This window comes from Lolium perenne, chromosome 3, assembly GCF_019359855.2.
Source record: "Lolium perenne isolate Kyuss_39 chromosome 3, Kyuss_2.0, whole genome shotgun sequence".
NCBI classification, from domain to species: Eukaryota; Viridiplantae; Streptophyta; class Magnoliopsida; order Poales; family Poaceae; genus Lolium; species Lolium perenne.
The window spans coordinates 214,941,805-214,956,714 of NC_067246.2; the positions used below are offsets into that span (position 1 = coordinate 214,941,805).

A 14,910-nucleotide genomic window follows, 5' to 3' on the forward strand; every position below is an offset into this window, starting at 1 on the left:
ATTCATCCATGAAAGAGGTGGCAACCATGGCTCTATTCATGCTATTGTCGTAATATCCAGTTCATTTCTGAATTCATTGGTTGCTAATATTCCGCCGCAACGCGTGAGGTTTTATCTAGTTATAAAAAAACAAAGGATCCTTACATAGTTACATGCTACTAGAACTCGTTGGAGATAACTCACATAAATGTATTATGCTGCCATAGAGATTAGGTTGTTGAGAAGTAAAAGTTCCAGAAAAAGAATAGTCTTGAGTGAAGTACAGAAAAATGAATTACCTTCTTGAGTTTGATTTTGTACAAAATCTTTATCCTCGCATTTAACCTAAAATAAGTAAGAAAAATAGCTTTGGTAGAATATTAGATCGTCACTGCAAAACTTGCGTATGCAGTATCTAACAATTTCTTCCCAGTGAATTTAAAGGCGAACATACTTGCATTTAACCTGAGCTACTGAACTTCGTGACTTTCAAGATATACATTCCACTGTTCTGCCTCGCAAAATTTGTTTGTCAATGCGAAAACACAGAAGTTGAGCAAGTATCTGCAAAGAAGATTCAGGACGGTTCCACTTCTTCAGTTTCACCATCTCCTGCAAGTCCACTGGATATCACATCTTGGTGTGCTCACCAGACCACACATTTTCTACCAGGCAGTTCACAGTCTCCGTCGGGTGGAATTCATCCCACCACACATGGCTTGACGCATCGCTACACATCATCTGTGGAAGAACACATATGAATAGGCCGCCATACTTGCCCAGCCCACGGCAAGCATCAGTGGTGGTCAGAGCGTCTGCATGTTGCAATTTCATCAAAACTGAAGCCTTTTGCAAGGATAGCACACAATTTAAATACAGAACTAATGATGCATTTGCTCACCATAGCGGCCACGGTTCTCTAGAATATCCACTAACCCCTCGAATGTACCACAGCTGGTTACTGGCGAATGAACTCACTGGACATGTATCTCAGGCCATAGTTGAACTCGATCACAACGTTGTTGATGTAGTCGATGCATTCCCCATTTTGGCTGCCGTAATCCGAAAGGAAGTGAGGTGCACATCCAACTGGAGGAAGGCCCATCAGCACGATCTTGCGAACATTGATATTGTACAGGTTCTGTATAAACAATAATCATGAGAACTGGGAGGAGATCACAAGTAAACAGCTACTTTACATCAGCATCAATGAAATTTTTTGCATTTGAGTGGGAGCATACAACAAACTACATGTATCACATGCTCTTCTTAAGGCAAGTGACCACGAACATTATAGTAAGATTGATATTGGGAGAGGTGAGAGGAGAACAGACCAGCTCAGAACCACTGTTGGAGAGAATACCGGCTGCCGCGGAAGCGTAGTTGACGCCTTGGATCATTCCATCAATGTTGCTTAGGCCAACGCCGCAGACGCCCATTCGCATGCTCTGCTCGAGGTACGGAGGCACGAAGGGAAGCCCCAACTTCTCCACTGTAGTAAATCCTAGCTCCGCATGTTCCAACCCTGTCCATGGCAAGCACAACACAGCCACTGCCAGCAACCAAACCTACATGTATTCAGAACGGACAATATGAGTGCCAGTTTTAATCTAGTCCTTTGTTATCGAATTGCCCAGAACGCAGCAGTACCTAGAGTACTAATTTCTGAAAGAAATCCATCCATCTACCATCTATAGAAAATGTTCAAGTTACCTTGAAGTGTAGCTCATCAAATTTTGGAGATCTCCGTCAAGATCCGCAAGACTCTTTTCTCGGTAGATTCTCGGTAGATTGGGGAGCAGTTGTCCAGCAGCGCCGCCATTACTCCCATGAGGCTGCACCCAGCGCGTAGCTCCATGGTGCCCCCTCCAAGGACCACGACGCTGTCCTAGACCGCGGCGCCGGTCACCCCAGACCCCGCCATGAAGGAGGATGGGGATGCGGCAGACACATGTGTCAATGGACATGATTTTCGTGAGGCGGTGAGGGGGCGGTTGATTCGTGGAGTTCCGGGACTGTATCCCCGCCGCCGCCCCCCATGCCTGCTGAGGGCGTTGGTAGCGGGGGCCTGGTGGCGCAGAGCAGTTCTGTGCTCGGGGGCATGGCGGCTAGGGTTGGACGGGAGAGAAGAGACAGGGCTGGGACGCGAGCAAGACTGTGTATCGCCATGGGCCTGGCCCAGTTTGGCGGGTGCGCGGAACTATCCACGTAGGGACGACGAAAGATTTAGCGATCGATCGACGTAGGTAGGTGGGACGACCAAACGTATTGTGATGGCAGAATAAGGAACCACTTTAGTCTTTTTAAGTAGTAGAGATAGAGATTGCTTAGTTGGAGGAGAGAGAGGAGGAGAGAGAAGGAGTGTGAGCTCTTATGCAAGAGCCAGCTCTAGCACGTGCTCCTAGACACTTTGTGAGAGTGAAAGGTGGGCCACACATTCATTAAGTACTACATTTTTATAGCTCACTATTGTATATGTTGGCTCTAAGTTGGCTATAGATGACATGGCACTTGGCTTATAGCCAACAGCGGGCTGTACTATTGGAATTGCTCTTATGATGGCAGAATAAGGAACTACTTTAATCACCATCACCATCACCACTACTAATAAAAGACCCAGAGGGTCTGATCCAACGGATCTGGACCGTACAATCAAGATATCCAACGTCCCAGAGCGTCTCCATGTTTAACGGAGCGGACAACACCCACGATCCCCCAAGCGCTAATTTATCTCCCAAAAAAAGGGAAGGAACTTCTCCCAAACAGATCCCATGCCCCGCTGCCATCGTCCTCCCACGATCCTCAGTCCACGCCGCCGCCATCGTTCTCCCACCCTGCTGCGCCGCATGCCCGCGCTGCATGCTCGGTGTCTTCCCTACCGGCGTTCCAAAAACGGCCTAACTGGCGAAACCCCGACGACCACGCCACCGGCTTTGCATCAGCGGCCTTCCCATGGGCGTCGCGGCAGACCCTTTCCCCATGAACCATCCCTAGGCGACGCGGAGACCCCAGCGACGCTGCCGCTCCACGCGGCACTGCTGGCCCGGCTCCCCACCGTCGCTCAACTCTATGCTGTTGCGGCCCGTGACTACTCTGACTCCCACGGTTAGGAGAAGCCCTCTCTAATCCACTCTTGTATTGATGTTAAAAGTATAGTATTGGATTGGCCCTCCATAATTTACTAAGTTTCTGGTACATGCCATGCGTATCAAATGAGTATTTGTTTCCTTGTTGAGATCTGCAGGAGTACAGGTGTGTTGTGCTGCACTTAATTCATCATTTCAATTTTATTGGTATTAGTGGCCGAATGGTTTTCTGAGCACCATGTATTAAGCACATTTACTATGTTATACTCAATAGTTCGTTCTAGCCTCTAACATTTTTCTTTTCATATGTGAGTATGTGATAAAAGGCTATATAAGGTTAAATTAAATTTTTCTATGCTAGGTCTTAAGTTTTTTTTATTTCAAGTTATAGGAACATCTTCATAGTAGTTCATAATAAGGGATTAAATTCACAATCATACGCCAATGCATCTGCTCTTCTTTTCACTGAAACATCTGCATGCTATGTAGAACCGTTGTACTCTTTTCTCCATGCCAATGCATCCTTTGTTTCCACTTTATAGAAGAGCTAGAGTTGTTCCTTGATGATAAGAATGTCCCAGTGAGATCTATAGTCATTCTTCACAGATACATTATTGTTTTAGTTCTCTATTAATTTTCTTATTAGTTACGGTTTGCTGAAGATCCTGACTCTACTACCCATCACCACATGGTATCTGTAATGTTGATACTGCTGGCTACTAGCTCACTACCTCAGTTCCGTTTTAATCAACACGTGGGCAGTAGCACGAAATCACGTCGATTAAATAAGAATGGAGGGAGTAGATTAGTTGTATGATTATTTTTGTTGTGTTTGTATTGTTGTATGTCGATGCTTGATTAGATTGGTAATGTCTCGATTCTGTCTCAGCTGTATATATTATCAATTTATATCTGCATCGAAATTAATCTGTAAATAGAGAAACATCTTGTGAAAATATATGGTAAATGTATCTTTAGTATCGTTATAGACCAATGAGTAATGACATTGATCTTCAGTGTGATTCTTTTTTTAATTTGATGGATTTCATTTGTTATTGATCTGGTTTATTTGGTTTCTTGTGGATTAAGGCCATTGCCTCCTCCTCGGGAACAATGTTGATGATCCAAACTGGCCATGTATGGATGGCGCATGTCAGGATCATAGCACAACCCTTCTTCCTTGACCCCTTTTAGTGTATGCTTTTGATCGGTATGAATTAATTGGCTGATAAACAATTTGTCCTGAACTGTATACAGTTTGCAAGTTGCAATGCATATGAATTCACATGTGCTAAGACATATAATCAAAAACGTTTGAAGGGGTGAACATGTATTCTTGATTTATAACAATTTGATCCTTTGGATCTAATACCACGTTTTATCTAGAAAGACATCCCTCTTTTGTATTTCGTTTTTTATTATGTATCATTTCGTTTAAGAATTATGATTGAGGCTATCTTTTTTGTAACATGGAGGGCATGATATGCTGAGAAGTTTTTTTTCCTTTTACTTATCTTGGTTACTCCTGGTTTGCGTTAAAAAAAATTGCACAATGTTTCCATGATCTTTGTATGAAATTGCAGCAGGGATAGGACACAGCATGCAGTATGAATCATTCTATGTGAAAAAATGTATGCTAAAACTTGTGATATTTAAAGTTTGTTAATTCTCGAATGTGAAATCTGCATTTTTCTGAACTCACATGCCTTTTCATCACATAGGATCAACTAATTTGTTTGGTATATATTTCTTGTTGTGACTCTAATTTGGAATCCTCCCGTTCTAAAAATTTTCCTATGTGGATGAGTTGTGATTGAAAGGCATGTATGTTTTTGACAGTCAGCATTTGTATCCTCATCCTAAGCTTATGGCCTATATTTGTTTGGAGATTTTGGACATACTAATTCATGTTCAGATAGTGTTAATGTTTCTCCACAAATATGTTTAAAAATATCTCACAAGTTATAAATCCATGTGGGCGCATGGTAGTTTGGTGAAAATCGTAATTCTGATTTGGCGGTGCATTAAGGCTGCTGCTGGCATGGAGGTTACTGGATAGACAAGTACAATGAGCAGGCAATGCAGTCCTGCTATTGCAGAGGAGAAGCCAAGTCACTACTGATGTGTTTAAGCCCAAATCAAGCTATTCTACTGAAGGTGATTCCTGAATCTCAATTCTTAGTAAGACAATATTGATCGAGATTGTACCAGTGCAAGCATATGCAATTATGGAGAATCAATGCTCCATCTGAAAACGCTCCCGACCCCCGCGTCGCCCTCCTTGGGCGACTCCGGGGGAAACCCTAGCCGCCACCACTTCTGACCCCCACCCTCCGCCTCCCTCGCTTCGCCGCCGCCGGAGGGGGGCAGGAAAAGCCTTGCGCCCCCAGGGAAGGTGGCGGCGGGGCGGTTCCTCTTCCTCTCCTTGTGGCGGGCGGAGTTCTTCTGGCTGTGCGCGACGGCGACGGACCGGCGGTGGTGTGCGGCGGCGCGGGAGGCTGCTGGGTCGCGGCGGTTGGGCGCTGCGTGGTGGCGCGTCTGGAGGCTTGTGGCGAGGCGGGCCGGCGCGCGGCCGATCTGGATCTCGGCCGAGCTGGCCTGCTCGGGGAGGGGCGGCCTGAGGCGCGCGGTGGAGGCGCGCCGTCGCCGGCGTGCGGTGGCCGGGGCGGGCGCGGGGTGTCTCTCGAAGGAGGAGCAGGGTGAAGGGCGCTCCGGGGCGGCGGCCCCAGTTTCCTCGGCAGACGCGGTGGCTGCATGGGCGTCGCGACGGCCGGGCTTCGGCGTTCGTCCTTGAGCCCCGTGTCGGTGTTGGTCGGCGCCCCCTCTATGTGGCGTTCCGGCGGCACCCACGGTTCCAGTGGCTTCTGGCTGTTGGTGTCGGGAGGGCCGCGCGGCGGCGGCTAGTGGTTGGCCTTGTAGTTGCTGCAAGTTGAGGAGCGTTCGAGACTGTGGGGTGCGTGCGGCGGCTCTCCAGGGGCCGCGGCGGATGCAGGTGGTGGTTTCTGCCGGTCCTTGTTGGCGGGTGCGAGGTTTTGAGACTCTTCGCTGGGCGAAAGCTTAGTCTTGGCGGTCGGCCTAGACAGACGACGGTGACGCTCATGGGCGCCACATCCTTCTTGAAGGCATCGTCGAAGCGGGTGTTTCTTGATCTCCGCCCGGGCTCTCCGGGGGAAACCCTAGATCCCTCGCGGGATCGGGCGTGGGCGGCGCTCTTGTGTCGCTTTGCCTCTTGGGGCCTCGCTTTGGACGTCCACCGGTCAGAGGGTCTTGCGGAATGTTTTGGTGGTTTTGGCGGAGGTGAGTTCGTCTTCGGCCAGGTGGGGCGCGGCCTCGGGGCCGGCGTCGTAGTTGGAGCGGTGGCTCCGGTCTTTCGCCTCCGCCTGTTGCGTTGAGGTGTGGTGTCGACCTGGTTGGTCGTCGACCCGTGTGGAGCGCAGCCTCGGGGCTGGCGTGTGGTGTCGTGTTGTGAGGTTTTTTCGGCCAATTTTCCTTATAAACGGGCCAACTCTTTTCTCATATATCAATGAAAGGCAAAGCTTTTGCCTCGTTTCAAAAAAAAAATGCAATTATGTTTATTTCTGTTTATTGACTCCCAGGTGGATCCACCCTTTCTGATACTGCAACAAGCTAGAAAATACATATCTCTTCATGGCACTATTGTTATCTTCTTCCAATGTGGAAGCTCAGCCGGCAAGAGAAAAATTCATACTGTACCAATCCCAATGGTTCTTTGAAGATTATGCATCTGAACATAGATTAAGGTAGCTACTATCTCTATGTGTTTCTTTTACTTCAGGTCTGAGATTTGTAAGCATAATTAAGGTAGCCGCTATCTCTACGTGTTCCTTTTACTTCAAGTCTGGGATTCCTAAGCATAAATGTGTTAGAAACATATTTTTCATGTCCAACACTGCACTGCGTAAACTGGGTCTAATTTTTGGTCCGATTCATTCTCTAGCACGTGGTCCCTTCTTGGCAATGATCAATGATTAGTGCAAATATCCAATAGTGACACATAAACTGCAGAGAGAACTTTTGGTACCCGATTCAGTAATTAGTTAAAATTGGTGGTTCTTTGTGCCGCCTGCATATGCTAAGAAGATTATAATTATGTCATGTTGATATATGCTAGAACCAAACATCACTTTAATTTCGATTTGGCAGCATATTAGTGACTCATTTCGTTTTGGAGATAGTCCTTTGTCGTATTATAATGAGTAGCTAAGGTTTCGTCTTTTTTATTTGCACATTATATGGCGGAGATATTCTGTAGATGATCTTTACAACTGAAATCAAGACATGCTAAGCATCAAGGTACACTGTAGCAAGTTCAATATTTGAACAGATTACCCCATTTTGATCCAACAACCCCGTAATTTTGGTCCTACTATCAGTTCCAAATTAATCGACTCGAATTTGGCTAGATACAAGCCAAATTTGAGTCAATTAAATTGGAATAGAGGTAGTAATTATTATCTAATCATCCTGGTCAGCATCATAAATGGTGACAGGCCTCAAATCTGAATTACAAGTTCTTTTCAATTTCATAATTTTTTTGTTATTCTGCTATATTCTTTTGTAATTTATCTGATCGTCCTGGTTGCATCATAAATGGATGCACATGCTCAAATCTGAAATACAAGTTGTTCTTCTCAATTTGTTACGTACATTTTTTGTTTCCAAATTATCAGAGATGTTAATTGAAGAGCTTGCAGTACTTGACCATGTGGTTCGCATGTATGTTCAGACGATTGAATCACAGTAACCGTCATCGTCATCATTTCCCAATCAGTTTTTTTCGTGCTCCTGATCCAACATTACCTTGCCTCGCTTCTCTTTGTCTTGGAGATGGTTGAGTCACGTGAGGTGGGAAATGGCAGAGCTGGTGGTGAAAGCGGTGGTAACGCAGGAGCTACTCAAGATGCTCAAGAACTATGGAAATAGGGCGCCTTTGTGCTCTGGGATGAGTTCCAAGCTGGAGGAGTGACACTTTCTTGTCTGGGACCTTCTAGGTTGTTCGGGGCAAGATAGGATGTTGGGACTGTGTGTATCACATGAGTTGAAACTCTTGATGAAGTTTTCGTTATGATTATAACTTTTTTGAAGATTTGTTGTGTAAAATTTAACTTTGTAACTCCTTAGAAGCAGGATTCTGATTTTAATCATGGATAGTGAACACGGCTAGGCAGTTTTGACCTTAACAGATGTTTATCAAGTGTTTTCCTACTCAAATTCGGGCATGTTTCCTTCAACTGTATGCCACAAGTGTTGTCTATTTAAACTGCACATATGTTTCATCTGTTGTTTCTTATTCGTTGAAGATTTGTTTTTCCTGGCTGTAAACTTCAAACAGGGAAGTTGATACATTTTTATCCATAGTACAAAGTTGGAGTACTTTCAGCGTGGTAAGGGTGGACCTCTCTCTATGGTTGGGTGTAGTGAAATGGATGCAACTATGAACACTGAAGTCAATCTTTGTGGACATTACTGAGTTTTGCTTCAAAATGAGGTTGAATTGGAATATTTTGCAACTAGATGTAATATTTATGTGCAGATGTGAAATCGTGCATTGCACGTGCAAGCTTACTAGTCTTTTTAAGTAGTAGAGATAGAGATTATAATTGTAACATTTCTTACCTTGCATGGACTAGTCGCTTCTGAATTCACGGACTGTGGTGATGAAGTGTTGCTGTCGGATGTTGTATGGTGCTGCAGCGCCACCGTCACCGATCTTCCTGGAATTCAGATGCGCCGCCGTTCCTATTGACTATCGAGCTCGGCCCGCGGCATCAGGCGTGAGGCGGCGACACGGCAGGGCTACGAGGTAGGCGCAGGCCTATTCCGGCCGGGACTGGAGAGTGGCGATGGGCAGCGGCACAGGCGGCTGATAGGGACGAGGCCCGAAGGAAGAGGAAGAGCAGCAGTTCTCGTCGTCCTGTAGATTCAATGCGTCTGCTCGCTCGCAGGAGCCGAGATCCTCCAGTGGCAGCCCAACTAAAGGGAAACGTTCCGTGAAAGTCCAATTTGGATATTTTGGCCCAGGTTAGAATGGATGACCTTGGGATTCCCCTGTTTTCATTTTCACAATTCATGTACGAACAAACGCTAATATGTATATATATACATACCCTCAAAATAATGTATATACATGCATATAGGAGCTTATACCACCAATTTGTTTGTGAAAAATATATTGGGTATCCATTGCATACCCATGAATAGTTCTAGCTCCCCCTATGAGGTGAGATAGTGGCGACCCATCTAACTCCTCTTGCTGCTAGGCGGAACGCAAGGCTCGTGCAGGGCGATGGTGGCCAGAGCGCTTCCTTGCACGCTCGTATGCAGGCGGGTGGAATCTAGAAATGGTGCGGCGTCAAGGCTAGATCTTGGCCCGTTTGGGCCGGTATGGTTGCGGTGATGTGCAGCTGATCCTGCTGAGCTAAGTATGCTTCAGTACGTCCGCACGAGATGATGGCTCCTGGTGGTATTGCCTACACCACATGGCCGCCGCACGACATCCTCTTGCCGGAGTTGGTCGGATAGTTGGCGGCTAGTTGTGGTAGATCTCGGGATCCCACATTTAGTGTGGCCATCGAGATGGGAAGTGCAACTATCGGTGAAAACTGTGCCACGACTTCGTTTATGGTGGACGATGGTGGTGTCTTTGTGTTGCTATCTTGCCGAAGGCATCGTTTACTCGCACGGGATGTTCCAGGGAGGGCACCCTAGATCCGGGTCTCTAATATCGGATGATGGCGGCACTATATGTGTTGCTCTCCCTCCTAGGGGCATCGTTTTTAGAGCAGGTGTTGGATGGAGGAGGCAAGAGGTAGTTCAGTGTTGTATCTGTTGCATCCACTACGATGGGTCTTGGTAGCGTCATGCAGTAGGGTCTCGGCGACGGCCACGTTTTCATGGATGCACACAGGATCGATGGATGCGATAAGTGGCACCGTGGCATCATCGACAATAGGTATGGAAAGGGCTATACGGATCTCTTCCTTGAAGATGGACCAACGGTATGATGGCGATGGCGGCTTCTAAAGCCAGGTCATGAGGCGATCGCCGAGGGCCTTCTAGACCGGATGTGTGCTCCCCTTTCACCATAGGGTGACTTAGTAATGTTGATGTAGGCCGACCTTCGCTCTTCACCACATCATGTGCGTCATCGCCAACGCATCACACAAAGGTGAATCTTTTTCTTTATGCCTGACTACAATTCTATCTATGGAATGTTATGCTACTTCATACTCCGTCCTATGTATATCATAGGGAGGGATCGACGAGTACTGGGGGTAGGGAGGATGCCCCAGGACTGAAGGCCGATGTCACAGAAGCATGAAAGAGGAGATGGGAGAAGAATGGTCAAACCGGCGCATGAACCGGCTTGCCAGACCGCACGCCGAACCGATCCGGTGCCAGCCCCGGCGCTACCGAACTTACCGCCGAAGCAAACTATGTGATGTCGGTCCTCCCATCGGTGCACGCTGAAACTCTATACTGAGTCTTCAACCGGCAGGAGCCTGGCGAGCCGAGTTCCCGCCGAACCGATCCGGTGCCCAGAAGATGGACCAACGGTTTGATGGCGATGATGGCTTCTAAAGCCAGGTCATGAGGCGATCGCCGAGGGCCTGCTAGACCGGATGTGTGCCCCTCTTTCACCATAGGGTGACTTAGTGATGCTGATGTAGGCCGACCTTCGCTCTTCACCACATCATGTGCGTCATCGCCAACGCGTCACACAAAGATGAATCTTTTCCTTTATGCCTGCCTACAATTGCATCTATGGAATGTTATGCTACTTCATACTCCGTCCTATGTATATCATAAGGAGGGATCGTTGAGTACGGAGGGTAGGGAGGATTCCCCAGGACTGAAGGCCAAGGTCACATAAGCATGGAAGATGAGACGGGAGAAGAATGGTCAAACCGGCGCACGAACCGGCTTGCCGGACCGCACGCCGAACTGATCCGGTGCTAGCCCCTGCGCTACCGAACTTAATGCCGAAGCAAAGTATGTGATGTCGGTCCTCCCGCCGGTGTGCGCCGGAACTCTATATTGAGTCTTCAACCAGCAGGAGCCCGGCGAGCCGACTTCCCGCGGAACCAACCCGGTGCCCAGAAGATGGACCAACGGTTTGATGGCGATGACGGCTTCTAAAGCCAGGTCATGAGGCGATCGTTGAGGGCCTACTAGACCGGATGTTTGCTCCTCTTTCACCATTGGGTGACTTAGTGATGCTGATGTAGGCCGACCTTCGCTCTTCACCACATCATGTGTGTCATCGCCAACGCGTCACACAAAGGTGAATCTTTTTCTTTATGCCTGCCTACAATTGCATCTATGGAATGTTATGCTACTTCATACTCCATCCTATGTATATCATAGGGAGGGATCGATGAGCACGGAGGGTAGGGAGGATGCCCCAGGACTGAAGGCCGAGGTCACAGAAGCATGGAAGAGGAGACATGAGAAGAATGGTCAAACTGGTGCACGAACTGGCTTGCCGGACCGCACGCCGAACCGATCCGGCGCTACCGAACTTATAGCCGAAGCAAACTATGTGATGTCGGTCCTCCCGCCGGTGCACGCCGAAACTCTATACCGAGTCTTCAACTGGCAGGAGCTCGGTGAGCCGACTTCCCGCCGAACCGTCCGGTGCCCAGCCCGGCAAACCGACTTCCCGCCGAACCGATCCGGCGCCCAGCCCGACGCCGCCGGTCGTACCGCCAGAATACTCCGCACTGTGTTGTATTTCCAGCCTTTGGCTTGTGCCTTATCCTTCCCAACCTACCCCTTTGCCCTTGGGCCTTGGACTATAAATAGGAACCTACCCCCTCTTTCTAGGTTTAGACATGATGTTGATATGAAACATGAGTTATGCCTATTATCCCTTTGTGGATTAGGGAATCCCCTCATTAGATTACAATCTATCATATCACTCGATCTCCCGATCTAGGATCTTTCCTATTTGGTGACTTCTATTAAATGTTGGTCATTTGCTTGCACTTCTACCAAATTTGATCTTTTCACCCTTCTAGGCTTCTATCCTTTGATTTTCTGATCTTTCTCTCGGGACTTCTACATTTGTATATTTTCCATAAGAGATTCGATCGGGGCGGTGGTTTGGGCCATTGAGAGCAACCCAGATTGTATCGGGTTATTTGTGTGTGTTTTCATCGTATTCTTCGTGTCCATCTTTCTTCCGCTCCTCCCCCTTGGTCAATTCGTGAGATCGGGCCACAATACGAGGTCCAACCTTATCATATGGTATCAGAGCTTAAGGTTGCCATGAATTTGACATCCACCCACTATAATTTCACACACAAAAATCTAAAAAATGCCCCAAAAATTAGCTCGAATTTGGATAGAATCTGTTGAGTTTTTATGGTTTTGATCCACTTATTTCCTCGAAATTTTGTAGCCCAATGACACACCTGTTCCATGTGAATCTGAGAATTTTTGTTTCTTATTTTTCGATGTGTTATTCGTGAGATGACAAACAACTCATGTTTCCTTCAGGTTAACACCACTGAGCACCTCCTCCTACATTTAACTCCTGCAGTCCTGCTTGCCCCACATCGCCTGCAGGTCCCTCCTTGCCCCGCGCGGCTCCGCCACGCGGCCCGCCAGCACACACCACCGCTCGTCTCAAGCCGCACCACCGTGCCGCACCTTGCCCGAACTGCTTGATGACCCACAAGTATAGGGGATCGCAACAGTCTTCGCGGGAAGTAAAACCCAATTTATTGATTCGACACAAGGGGAGACAAAGAATACTTGAAAGCCTTAACAGCGGAGTTGTCAATTCAGCTGCACATGGAAACAGACTTGCTCGCAAGAGTTTATCAGTAGTAACAGTTTTATAGCAGTAGCAGTGGTGAAATAACAGCAGCAGTGAAATAAAGACAGCAATAGTGATTATTGTAAACATCAGGATTAAAATACTGTAGGCACAGGGATGGATGACGGGCGTTGCATGGATGAGAGAAACTCATGTAACAATCAAAGCAGGGCATTTGCAGATAATAATAAAATGGTGTCCAAGTACTAAACAATCCATAGGCATGTGTTCCATATTTAGTCGTACGTGCTCGCAATGAGAAACTTGCACAACATCTTTTGTCCTACCAGCCGGTGGCAGCCGGGCCTCTAGGGAATCTACTGGAAATTAAGGTACTCCTTTTAATAGAGCACCGGAGCAAAGCATTAACACTCTGTGAACACATGTGATCCTCACATCACTGCCTTCCCCTCCGGTTGTCCCAATTTCTGTCACTTTGGGGCCTCGGGTTCCGGACAGCGACATGTGTATACAACTTGCAGGTAAGATCATAAAACAATGCATATCATCATGAAACAATAACATGTTCAGATCTGAGATCATGGCACTCGGGCCCTAGTGACAAGCATTAAGCATAACAAGTTGCAACAATATCATCAAAGTACCAATTACGGACACTAGGCACTATGCCCTAACAATCTTATGCTATTACATGACCAATATCATCCAATCCCTACCATCCCCTTTAGCCTACAGCGGGGGAATTACTCACACATGGATGGCGGAAACATTGCTGGTAGATGGAGAGGCGTCGGTGGTGATGATGGCGATGATCTCCTCCAATTCCCCGTCCCGGCGGAGTGCCAGAACGGAGTTTCTGGCCCCGAGACAGAGTTTCGCGATGTGGCGCCGTTCTGGATGGTTTCTGGCGACTTCGACTTCCCGTCTCGCGTTTTTAGATCGAAACCCTTAAATAGTCCAGAGGGGGGCATCAGAGGCCGGCCGAGGGGGCCACACGCTAGGGCAGCGCGCCCCCCTCCAGGCCGCGCCGGCCTATTGTCTGGGGGGCCTGGGCCTCCCCCAGGTCTGCCCTTCTGGCTCCGTGATTGTTCTGGAAAAATAGGCCCTTCGACATAAATTCCGGGGATTTTCCTGAAAGTTGAATTTCTGCACAAAAACGAGACACCAGAGCAATTCTGCTGAAAACAGCGTTAGTCCGTGTTAGTTGTATCCAAAATACACAAATTAGAGGCAAAACAATAGCAAGAGTGTTCGGAAAAGTAGATACGTTTTGGACGTATCAACTCCTCCCAAGCTTAGCTTATTGCTTGTCCTCAAGCAATTCAGTTAACAACTGAGTGCGATAAAAGAACTTTCACGAACATATTTGTTCATATGATGTAAATATTCTCATGATATGGACAAGTACTTAGGCAATTCATAATAAGATACATGCAAATAAAATCATCTAATAGCTATGTCAATCATGGAAAAGGTACCAATAAATTAATAATAAGCATCATGAATCATGTCTATCAGCAGGATTGCAATGTTCATAAAAAGATATGATAAAGTGGTATCTCGCTTGCCCGTATTTGTACAGCAAAACATAAATGCTTGGGCACCTCTGAAGTTCATGGAAAGACTAGAAGTAGAGATTGTCAAAGATAAAAGCATCAAAGTTATACCACAGTCAATCACATTTTGGGACAAGCATATTATACTAAGAATGATAGTTGTGCTCTCAAGAAAGTGCTCAAAGAAAGGATGGTGACACAACATGAAAGTAAAAGATTGACCCTTCGCAGAGGGAAGCATGGATTAACATGCGCTAGAGCTTTTCATTTTTAAAACAGGAGTAAAATTAGTTTGAGAGGTGTTTGTTGTTGTCAACGAATGGTAATGGGTACACCAACTACCTCGCCAACCAGACTTTCAAGAGTGGCTCCCATGAAGGACGTTATTTCTACCAGCAAGGTAGACCATCCCTCTTCTCTTTTGTTTACACACGTACTTTAGTTTTATTATGGGTGACACTCCCCCCAACCTTTGCTTACACAA

The 14,910-nt window shown here is 47.0% G+C and overlaps 1 long non-coding RNA gene and 1 pseudogene across 2 annotated transcripts; one reads left to right on the forward strand and one right to left on the reverse strand.

Annotated features, from left to right (window-relative positions):
* Positions 1-320: 320 nt before the first annotated feature.
* LOC127339798 (GDSL esterase/lipase 7-like) lies at positions 321-2,082 on the reverse strand (annotated as a pseudogene).
* A 537-nt stretch (positions 2,083-2,619) lies between these two features.
* Positions 2,620-8,297, forward strand: LOC139838542 (uncharacterized). Of its 2 annotated transcripts, XR_011755720.1 has the most exons (4): positions 2,620-3,084; positions 5,095-5,222; positions 6,662-6,826; positions 7,813-8,297. It is a non-coding gene; the product is annotated as an uncharacterized lncRNA (long non-coding RNA). The 2 variants fall into 2 exon arrangements; XR_011755719.1 differs by having other exon boundaries at positions 2,623-5,222.
* The last annotated feature ends 6,613 nt before the right edge of the window (positions 8,298-14,910 follow it).